A 12,419-nucleotide genomic window follows, 5' to 3' on the forward strand; every position below is an offset into this window, starting at 1 on the left:
TTTTACCTTTATAAATTTAATGGATACCCTGAGGCCATCTAGCCTAACCACTCTCTTGTGGCTGAGTTTATTTTTCCATATTTATGAACTATGGAATAATAATAAACAGATAGCTCTTAATCTTCTGTATAACATTTTTTAGTTATTGAAAGAATGCATTATCCTCCCTTCTCCAACAAAGAGATTGTGTTATTTGAAAATGTATGGTGCTCCTAGAAGCATCTTCTGATTTTCAGTTGCCATAAACCAACATGGCTCTTCTCGTTGATTCTCTTCATGGCTAGAGAAGCTCCTTTGATCCCATCCTTGGCTTCATTTCTCTTCCATAAACTTGACCAGATTTTTTTACAGTGTCTTTTCGAGCTTGGTGCCTGCAGGGGGATCTGGTACTTGAGTTGGGGTTTTCCCCAAACCAGAACATTCACTTCCTGAGATTATAATGGATTCACTTCTTTTTTTCCATGAAAATCACACTGCTGACTCACATTTGGGCTGCAATCAATTACTATTTTGTGATAATTTACATAAATATTCTAATGAACTTCAATACTCATCATACTTCTTCCTACGAGTTAATGATATTATTACCTAATTATTTAATTATCATCAAATCATTAAAATACTACCACCACTATTAATTTATTATAATTTGTGGCCACTAGAGATAAATAATAATATGGAAAAAGTAGAAACGGAAATTTAGTGAAAGGTCTATATTGTAGCTGGCATCCATTTGTTCTTATATGAAATATATTTTTTCTCTTCATAGTTTCTGAAAATCAGATATTTTTCTACTAGATTTTACTTATGTACCTCTCTCTTTCAGGAAATCATAAATATTTTTCCATAAGCTTGCTATTATTTTAAAACAGACCCAAATAGCTGTGTCTCTGAGTTGGTATAAATCTTGCATCACAAAAATATGATGGCAGTCCTGCCCCAACTTGGTCCCTTAAGCAAGAATGACCCTCAACTCCATTTGGTGTGAAATCTTTACTTTACTATAGGCCAAGTGACTTATAGTATAGCAAAGCCAGAACGGAGGTTCATGTGCCAAAACTTTCCCAGTTAACTTTCCCCCCCATTGTACCTTCCCATTGCTGGTCCCCCATTGTCTAATCATATTCATATAAATTGTTTTGGGAATGGTCTCTTCATCTGTAGACTGGGCGGTGCAAAGCTGTATGATATTCTCAGCTCCGTGACCTCGGAGTTGTATTTGTAGAAGTTATGATGAGATGTTAGCCTTTCTCTTCCCATCCGGCTCCCTCTCCCCATAGAAACTCTACATCAGCCAGCAATCTTGCTATTTTGGTTGTTCTAGTAGTAGTAACAACAACAACAACAACAACAATAATAATGTTGGAAGGGAGCTTGGAGGTCATCTAGTCCAACCCCCTGCTCAGGCAGGAAACCCTATACCATTTCAGACAAAATGAAATTCAATGGTGAAACAAGTAAGGTTCTACATTTAGGCAAGAAAAACCAAATGTGCAGGTATAGTATAGGGGGTACCTTGCTCAATAGTAGTAACTGTGAGAAGGATCTCGGAGTCCTAGTGGACAATCACCTAAATATGAGCCAGCCGTGTGCTGCAGCTGCCAAAAAGGCCAACACAGTGCTAGGCTGCATTAACAGAGGAATAGAATCAAGATCACGTGAAGTGTTAATACCACTTTACAATGCCTTGGTAAGGCCACACTTGGAATCCTGCATCCAGTTTTGGTCACCACAATGTAAAAAGATGTTGAGACTCTAGAAAGAGTACAGAGAAGAGCAACAAAGATTAGGAGACTGGAGGCTAAAACGTATGAAGAGCGGTTGCTGGTATGGGGTATGTCGAGTTTAATGAAGAGAAGGATGAGGGGTGACATGATAGCAGTGTTCCAATCTCAGAGGTTGCCCCAAAGAAGAGGGAGTCAAGCTATTCTCCATAGCACCTGAAGGCAGGACAAGAAGCGACAGATGGAAACTAACCAAAGAGAGAAGCAACCTAGAACTAAGGAGAAATTTCCTGACAGAAGAATTAATTAGTGGAACAACCTGCCTCTAGAAGAAGTGAATGCTCCAACACTGGAAGTTTTTAAGGTTTTAAGGAGGTTTTTAAGAGACTGGACAGCCATTTGTCTGAAATGGTATAGGGTTTCCTGCCTGAGCAGGGGGTTGGACTAGAAGACCTCCAAGGTCCCTTCCAACTACTACTACTACTACTACTACTACTACTACTACTACTACTACTACTACTACTACTACTACTACTACTACTACTACTACTTATTCTTATTATTCTTATTCTTATTCTTATTCTTATTCTTATTCTTATTCTTATTCTTATTCTTATTCTTATTATTGCTTTTCATAACTAACTAGTTTTTTGATGAACATTGAAAATTATTTGCATACAATTTTAAGGTAGTTTTTATCCACTTAATTATCACATCCAGATCTTAATTAAGTAGCTATCTAATAATAATATCAGGAAGTAATTTGTTAATAGTTTGCTAAAATCAGATTTTATTACCACTGTCCCCACATTTCATTAAAGAAGAATAATGACATGTCAGAATGATCTTGGGGGATGACGGGGAAAAGAGGTTTCCTGGGAACAATCAGATAAGAAGAGGCAGCCAACAGGTGAATAACAGGCAAAGAAATGAAACTTTTCAGGCAGTCAAAAGTGGTGGTGGGAGATTTGTACTTTCAGACTTGCAAGATTCTGTTAATGTAGCTTTACAATAAAGCAGAATTAACTCGTCAAGATGTGTTTTCTTTGTTGACTAGGAGAGAGAAGATTAAATTGGAAACTTTCTTCTTGACAAATCCCTGCTTTCCTATAATCACCCTGTTGTTTTCAGGGAGTGTATACATAATCTCTTGTTTGTTAATTTATTTGTGACCTGTTGAAGAATGTCCCATATAATTGACAAACTGTGACAATTATTTATTTTCTCAATCTATGTTTTTTCAATATATGATTGACAAATTTGCTGAACTTTTTTTCCACTTTTGAAGATAGTGGTAACCCTTGTTCCCCTAGCCAAACATATTTGCAACTTGGACAACTATTAAAGAAAGATTCAAATGTTAAAAGACCACATGGGATAAGAAACCAAGGATTTCTACTTTTAAAATCTGGGAATGAATTCGTTCCAGTTCCACCCGTTTCTTGAGAAGAATGAATTTTGGAATATTTCCAACTTTCAACTCTACTTTGATCAAAATGGAGATGTAACAGCGGACCTGAACTTCGTGTGCTTGTTGATTCTGTCCAAGGAGGATCCCATCAAATGGAAACTTGGGAGCTTTGAAAGAGAGAAAGTAATTATCAACCAAGAGGCTCTGTCAAGGCTAAAGTTGCTTAACAAGGTGGGGAAAATATTGGAGACTTTTCTCTGATTTCCAAAGTCCTAGAGCCCATTTCAAATGGGTTAAGCCTAGTCATCAAGATGGATGATTTTCAATGAGAATTCAGTGTGGGGAGTAGTATTCTTATAATTTTGTTAGATGGCTTGGGAAGCTTCAGTACTATTGACCAAGGTGCAGTGGTGGGATTCAGCCAGTTCGCACCACTTTGGCAGAACCAGTAGCTAATTTTTTGTTGCCCAGGTCCAGTATGGATTTCCAGAAGCAGCATCCACACAGAGAACCAGTTGTTCACATATTTGAATCCCATCACTGCCAAGGTGTCCTTCAGATGCTATTCAGCCATGTCCAACATGAGACGCCGGGTGACCAAACTTTATGACCTAGATCATGGCCCTTTTGTGTCCTCTCTACAATTTAGTATCCTGCTGGGCAGAAGTTTCTTTCTTCATCACTGTTTTATTCTACTTAAACATTTTTTTAAAAAACCCTAATGAAATAAAAATGAATAAATCCTGTAGAATAAATGTTATTGTAGAATTTAATGGATAGATCATCATCTCTGAAAATCATGACTTTATGAAGAATGGAGGAATCCATATTAATATGGCCATAGGAGAATATGGTTGTTACTGAATGTTTAAATCTTTTCTCAGTTCCATCACTCCAGACTTTATCAGGTAGAAAAGACCTTTATTTCAATGTAATATGCCAGAAGCAAAAGGAAGGAACTAAATGAAAAATCTGCCAGTAGTTGTATCTCCTACAACTATTTGGAGCAAATGAGATATCTCTCACTGTTGCAGCAACTCTGGACAGCTTACAAAATGATAGAAAGGTTAAAAAGTTAAAAAGGTTAAAAAGTTAATACAATATGAGCAATAGTAAGATAATTAAGTTAGTACCTAAAAACCAAGAGGACAGACAACATTGGGGAGGGGTGTGGATCTTCTCTCTACCCTGTCAGCCACCCCAAGAACAGCACACTCCTACGGAAGCCTCAGGCTAGCCAGCAGAGTCAGGTTTTAAGTTTCTTCTAAGACCAGGATTGTGGGGACCTACCTCACCTCCAATGGTAGAACATTCCAGAAGTTGGGGCCACAGCAGAACAGGACCCCATAAAGCACCATTCTTTGATAGATGAGATCCGAGGGAGTGGGACATCATATTTATTTAACTGACACCCAGAAACTACTTCATTAAGGTTTATGCCTACCTCCATTTTCCATGGATGGTTAATTCTGAGATATTTACTTTGGCATTCCTTCTTTTCTGCTTAGTCTCTGCCTCAGTCCAAATGTGTGGAAAATTGTCATCCTGGATTTGTCAAACGGGCTCGAGAAGGAGAGCCAGTTTGCTGCTATGACTGCATTCGTTGTCCAGAGGGCACCATCTCCATTAAGGAAGGTGAGTGACACCAAAGAAAAAGGCAGGCCTTGTGGAAATGGATTCATCCACAGCATTTTCATGGAAGTGAAAGCTAAAAGATCAAAGTTCAACCATTTTCTTGTGTATTTTCCAACTGCACGATTTCTTATCTAAGGGCTGACAAACAAAAAGATCTTGAAGGAGGGGCTGGGAACAGATGGGAGGATGTGACAGATTGCACAAGGTTCACTATTATCAGAGAAAATCTCTCTTCTGGTTTTCAATTTGGAGGTGTCCTTGTAGTTTTTAACCTTTCTAGGAAGATCTGAATTCTTTGAAGCTTGAGGCATTGTTTTAGGTCCATCTCTGGGAAGGATTATTGCAATGCACTGTCTATGGAGATTGTCAATCATCCAGGTCATGGCTGTCCCAAAAGGTGCATTTTTCACTTCTCATCTAAGAAGCTTCTTTGGTTCTAAACAAAATGTCTCTGATTTCATAAATTAGATCTTCTGAGTCCAGTATATTAAGAAGTGCCATGTGAAGGAGTCAGGAAGTATATCTAGAAATATTAACTGATTTATTTACCTTTAATAATGTAGTTCCTATGAAGATTCTGCACATTATACAGGAAATCGTTAATATCCTAGGGTTTTCCCCAATTTAATAAACCATTAGAAATATTTTTTTTAGAAAATGGTATTCTTTTTATGATCTTTCTATGGAGATGGTAAGATGGTAAGAAATGCATTTTATCTCAAGAATGTATTTTTTCAAAGGTGAAAGGATAGTATATTAAAGAAATATATTTTTTTCCCCTCAGATACAGAAAAGTGCACCAAGTGTCCGGATGATCAATATCCAAATGGGGATCAAGTCCAATGTATACCCAAATTTATAACCTACCTGTCTTATGAAGAACATTTGGGCAAAATACTGGTATCATTTGCTCTATTCTTTTCTCTAACCACAGGCTTTGTTTTACTCATATTTATTAAATATCGGGAAACTCCCATTGTCAAAGCTAACAACCGGGACCTCTCTTACATCCTCCTGGTCTCCCTCCTGCTATGTTTCTTGTCTAATTTTCTCTTCATTGGTCAACCAAGGAAAGCCACTTGCCTTCTCCGACAAACATTTTTCAGCATCATCTTCTCTGTTGCCATTTCTTCTCTCTTGGCCAAAACTATCACGGTGGTGATGGCTTTCCTGGCCACAAAACCAGGGAATAGATTGAAGAGATGGTTGGGGAAGAACTTGGCCAACTCCATTATCCTTTCTTGTTCGGCTGTCCAAATTATCATCTGCTCCATCTGGTTGGGAATTTCTCCCCCATTCCCTGACTCTGACTTCCACTCTCAGCCTGGAGAGATCATCCTGCAATGCAACGAAGGGGCTGTTGTCATGTTCTACTTCACCCTCAGCTACATGGGTTTCCTGGCTGCCATCTGCTTCATGGTGGCTTTCCTGGCCAAGAATCTCCCTGGAGCCTTCAATGAAGCCAAGCTGATCACCTTCAGCATGCTGGTCTTCTGCAGTGTCTGGGTTACCTTTGTGCCCACCTACCTGAGCACCAAAGGGAAATACATGGTGGCTGTGCAGATCTTCTCCATCCTGGCCTCTAGTGCTGGTCTGCTTGGTTGTGTCTTCATCCCCAAATGCTACATTATTATCCTGAGACCAGACCTGAACTCAAAGGAGCAGCTTACGACCAGAAGAAATGTAGAAATGTGAGACAGGGGAATTTCGACTCTTAACATGTCCCAACAGGCCAAACCTAGAAAATGGTGCAAAATGATGATCTAACATATAAAAAAATACAATAGATGATGTAAACACAAATATTCATAAATAACAATCCTTTGGTTACTTTCCCACACATCCACTGTTACTATTTTCAAGAGTTATTGCCTTAATAAAAAGAATCATAATCAGTTGTTTTGCAGTAGCAGTTTTGATAAAATGTACTGAGAAGCAAGGAGTTCAGGGTCTCAATAGCAGAACTTCCTTCTATGCTTCTGTTTTACTAACAGACTCTCACTTCTCCAAGAACTTGCTTTCTTCACAGCTTTCCTTTCTTTTGACCCAGGAAACTACTGTCTAACTACAGTCTAACATCAATATCCGGGAAGATCCTGGAATAGATTATTAAAAAACAGATCTGCGAACAACTAGAAACAAAGAAAGTTATAACCAGTAGCCAGCATGGGTTTGTCAAAAACAGATCATTCCAAACCAATCTTATTTCATTCTTTGATAAAGTGACTAAACTAATAGACCAGCAAAATACTGTGGACGTAGTATACTGAGACTTCAGTACGTCTAGATGGATCTGTAGCTAGCTGGCAAACCGTACTCAACTAATAGTCCTCAATGGCACTACATGCACATGGAGAGTAGTAAGCAGTGGGGTATCTTCAATATCTTCATAAATGACTTAGACAAGGGAATTGAAGGGGAACTCAACAAATTTGCAAATGACACCAAACTGGCAGGAGTCGCCAACACCCCAGAAGACAAACTCAGGATCCAAAAAGATCTTGACAAACTTGAAATATGGGCCCTGTCCAACAAAATGAGTTTCAATGTGGAGAAAAGCAAAGTTTTACATTTAGGCAGGAAAAATAAAAGGTACCGACTGGGTGAGACCTGGCTTAAAAACAGTAACTGTGAGAGGGACCTTGGAGTCCTAGTGGACGATCACTTAACCATGAGCAACAGTGTGCAGCAGTAGCCAAAAAAGCTAATACAATCCTGGGTTGTATAAACAGAGGCATAGAATCAAGATCACATGAAGTATTAGTACCGATTTATAAAACCCTAGTAAGACCACCCTGGAATACTGCAGCCAATTTTGGTCACCATATTACAAAAAAGATGTTGAACTTTTGGAAAAAATTCAGAGAAGAACAACTAAGATGATCAAAGGCCTGGAGACTAAAACATATGAAGAACGGCTGCAGGACTTGGGTTTGGCTAATCTAAAGAAAAGAAGAAACAGGGGAGACATGATAGCAGTATTCCAGTACTTGAGGAGTTGCCACAAAGATGAGGGGGTCATGTAATTCACCAAAGCACCAGAGGGCAAGACAAGAAACAGTGGTTGGAAACTGAACAAAGCGAGAATCAACCTGGAATTAAGAAGAAACTTCCTGACAGTGAGGACAATTAACCAGTGGAATAGCTTGCCCCTAGAAATCGTGGGCACTCCATCACTGGAGATTTTTAAAAAGAGGCTAGACAGTCACTTGTCTGAGATGGAATAAGTTCTCCTGCTTGATCAGGGGGCTGGACTAGAAGACCTTCAAGGTCTCTTCCAGCTCTATTCTATTCTAAAGGAAAAAACAGTCCAAGCTATCAAAAACAGAACTGTAAAAAACAGATTAGAAACACAAGTTAAGATAGGCAAGAAAATGGTAAGTGAGCACCTGTCCATCCTAGACGAGTTCAAATCACCAGGCGATGCTCCACTGACCTAGAATTGCCCAGTATTAACAGGAGATTGGTGGGAAGCCAGTCTTGGTGGGACAAAAGACAGACCTTCTCTACATTGGATGTAATGAATGCATGAAAGATGGTATTACAAATCAGCAATAGATGTTGTTTGAACATCAGATAGTGAAAAACATGTTTGTGTCTCTTATGGCTAATCCACTGAGCAGATAGACTTGAGAGTCAAGGGGAAGTTGAGGTTTTGATTGACATGAAAGTGAACACCTGCACACAAGAGGGAGTTTGGCCTGTGTTGTAATATGTCCAGATAGAATGGTTGCAGATGGGGAGGGGGGAAGTCATGTGTACCCTAGGAAGTGTGAGCAATCATACCAATGTTTAGATGAAAGAATTGGTTGAGTTATACCCAAAAGACAGAGGATGAAATTGATTGATTAAATTTATATGACCACCCATCTCATGCGAAGTCATTCTGGGCAGCATACAACAATCCAGTAAAAGCTGTAAATAAGGAAGACAATCATTGTTTAAAACCTTTATATAGTAATTATTTAAAAAAATAGATATTATACAACCAGAAAAAGAGAATAATAGATGGAGGGATCTTAATAATAATAGAGCAAGCTCATGAGTTCACCTGACTCCAGAGGTCCCTTTATTTACAGAGTAGATGACAGTTGTGACATTGTGTTATATCCCTGCTCTGCTCACAGTTATTTATTGCCTTTTCAGCACCTGAATAGACTACTGTAATGTACTCTACGCGGGGCTGCCTTGAACAGCATTTGAAAGTTTCAGCTGGTGCCAAATGAGGCAGTGCAGGCAGTTATACATGCTCCTAGAACACAATGTATTACACAACTGCTCCCCAAAGTGCATAGGTTGCTGGTTTGCTTCCAGGTTCAGATCAAGGTGCTGGTTTTGACCTTTAATGCCCTACCTGGATGGGATGAGGTCATTTTTAGGCACTTTCTCTCCCTGGTTTCATCTATATGTGCCCTTTAGTCTGCCAGAATGGATGCATTATGGGTCCTCTCTACAAAAAAGTCCCACCTGCTGGGATCCAGGATGGAGGCCTTTTCCACTGTGCCTCCCATCCTCTGCAAGATTTATTTTCATTTATTCATTGATCATATTTTAAACTATCCATCTCACTCACATAGGGACACTGAATGGTGTTCAAATTAAACATTATAAGCATAAAAGCACTATATATAATGTATAAAGATGCAAGTAATGTTAAAAATTAATTAAAAGGTGGGAGGGAGTTGTAGCACCATGAAAGTTATAAGTGTGGGCATGTTGGCCAAAGGCGGAGGAGACAGAAGGGTCTGGAAGAGAAAGAAGAGGCACAGCCAATCCAAAGTTGGGAAGGTGCCCGGGTTTTATCTGCTGCCCATTAATGAAGAGGAAAAATTGAGGTCCTTGAGGTGGGAAAAAGTGAAGTTTTGATTTTGGGCTTTATCAATTAGATAGATTTGATGTTATTGAAATGGCTAGTTTATAATATTTTGTAAAAGTAAAAAAGGTTTGAAGTTGATACTCTATTGCACCAAAGGAAATTGGAAGACAATGCCTTTTTTCTTCTTCTTTTTCCTTCTCTCTTCTCTCACTTCTCTACTCCCCTTTCCTTTCCCCATCTTTTCCACTATTTGCTTTTGTATTTCCATTGTGTTGTATATTATAAACTAATAAAACTTTCTAAAAAAAATGAGGAGGAAAAATAATCCCAGAGAGAGAGAGAGAGAGAGAGAGAGAGAGAGAGAGAGAGAGAGAGAGAGAGAGAGAGAGAGAGAGAGAGAGAGAGAGAGAGAGAGAGAGAGAGAGAGAGAGAGAGAGAAGATTTAAAGACAGACCTGAGTGAAAACACTGTTGGATATTAATAGTAGAATAGTAGCAATGGTACGCCAATAATAGACATAGTACAACACAGAGGTAATAGTAACATATTATCAATAGTGATAGAAATATAAGACAATATGCATTGAAAGAACTCACAGATTTATGTTTCTATCTTTCACTTTTGTGTCTTTGATAATTTTTTCAAAATGAAACATCTCCCCAAACATTATAAACATCTGCCTGTCCGGGGTCCAGTGCTTTTGTGAATCTTTTGGGTCTAGGACATTCCAATTAGGTACAGTTTAAAAGAGAACTCATAACAACCTCTCAGGATCCAGTGATTTTCTATCCTTAGTTTGGAATGGGTCACAGATGGAACTGATGTGTAGTTTGGCTGATTTCATTCCAGTATTTGAGGGCCTGCCACAAAGGAGAGGACATCAAACTATTCTCCAAAGCACCAGAGGGCAGGACAAGAAACAATGGTTGGAAAGGAATAAAAGAGAGAAGCAATCTGGAATTAAGGAGAAACTACTTAACAGTGAAAACAATTAACCAGTGGAACAGCTTGCCTTCAGAAATTGTGGGCGCTCTATCACTGGAGGTTTTTAAGAAGAGACTAGACAGTCACTTGAGCAGGGGGCTGGACTAGAACACTTACAGGGTCCCTTCCAGCTCTATTCTGTTCTGTTCTGTTCTGTTCTGTTCTGTTCTGTTCCATTCTTTAAAAAATAAAGACTGGAAAAAGTGGGTCTGGATGTCCATTCTGGGATTCTGGGGGAAAATGTGGTTGTCATTGGTAGAAGTCATTAAGTGGTAAGAATACCAGTTCAGTTGCTCAAGAAAAATTGCAAGTGATGAAAATTTAAGGCAACATTACAAAGCACAATAATTAAAGGCTGAGTTTTTCTGGATAAAAGGGAGGGAGATAAACGGTTAAACAGAGTTCTTTCTGGTTAAAATATTTGTATGTGTGAATAAAATTAAAAGGCTTCTTGCAGACCTTTCTAAGTAGGTTACACAGAGCCAGATAGAATCAACAAAAACAGGAAAACCTCAGCGACATTTTACTTACCATGTGTTTGTTGTGCTTGTACATAGGTGGAGTGGAAACTTCTATATTAATCTATATAAACATGACTACATCTTTTCTTACTTTCCTACTTAACTTTCCCCATGAGGTGACTTCTATTGTTCAGATCTGGCCTCAGCACTATAACATAGCATTTGGGGAAAAAGATACAACTCAGCAGACCAGCTGCAGAGGCCAAGATGGAGAAGATCTCCACAGCCACCATGGACTTCCCCTTGGTGCTCAGATAGGTGGGGAGAAAGGAGACCCAAACACTGCAGAAGACCAGCATGCTAAAAGTAATGAACTTGGCTTCATTAAAGCTGTCGGGCAGCTTCCTGGCTAGAAAAGCCACTATGAAGCTGATGAGACTCAGGAAACCCATGTAGCCCAGAACAGCATAAAACATGATGGTTGAACCTTCATTGCATTCCATCACAATTTCTCCTATCACAGAATGAAAGTCCAAATTACTAAATGGGGGCGAGACTGCCAGCCAGGAGGCACAAAGAACTGTTTGCACGAGGGGACAAGCCAAGACTACGACCAGTTGTTTCCCCAAGAGTTTTCTTGCCCTGTTTCCTGGCTTTGTAGCCATGAAGGCCACAACCACAGTCAGAGTTTTTGCCAACACAGATGAAATGGCAATGGAGAAGACAATGCCGAAAGCGGTTTGTCTGAGGAGACAGGTGAGGTTCCTTGGCTGCCCGATGAAGAGGAAGGAGCAGAGGAAGCAGAGCAGGAGGGAGACCAGGAGGATGTAGGTGAGATTGCGGTTGTTGGCCTTGACGATTGGTGTGTTGCAGTGTTTGATGAAGGCTGTCAACACAAGGCTTGTGATCAAAGAGAAGAAAAGAGCTAGACAAACTAAAATGAAGCCGAGTGTATCCTCATAGGAGAGAAAGTTCATGGTCTTGGGAATGCACAGGACGTGGTTCTTGCTTGGGTGTTGGTCTTCTGGGCAGGGGACACACCGAGCTGCATCTGGAAGAACAGGAGCCAGCTGACATTAGTCAGAGAACCAGGGATTCTCTTTGAGGGGAATTGTTTTCCCAGCGAAAGAAGTGAAATGTCCCATGCTCCCCATCTCTTTATTTCTGCTACACATAATACAGAAGGCTCAATAATAATAATAATAATAATAATAATAATAATAATAATAATAATAATAATAATAATAATAATAATAATAATAATAATAATAATAATAATAATAATAATAATAATAATAATAATAATAATAAAGTTGGAAGGGACCTTGGAGGTCATCTAGTCCAACCCCCTGCTCAGGCAGGAAACCCTATACTATTTCAGACAAATG

This window comes from Protobothrops mucrosquamatus, unplaced genomic scaffold (assembly GCF_001527695.2).
Source record: "Protobothrops mucrosquamatus isolate PMUCROS unplaced genomic scaffold, P.Mucros_1.0 scaffold2543, whole genome shotgun sequence".
Lineage (NCBI taxonomy): Eukaryota > Metazoa > Chordata > Lepidosauria > Squamata > Viperidae > Protobothrops > Protobothrops mucrosquamatus.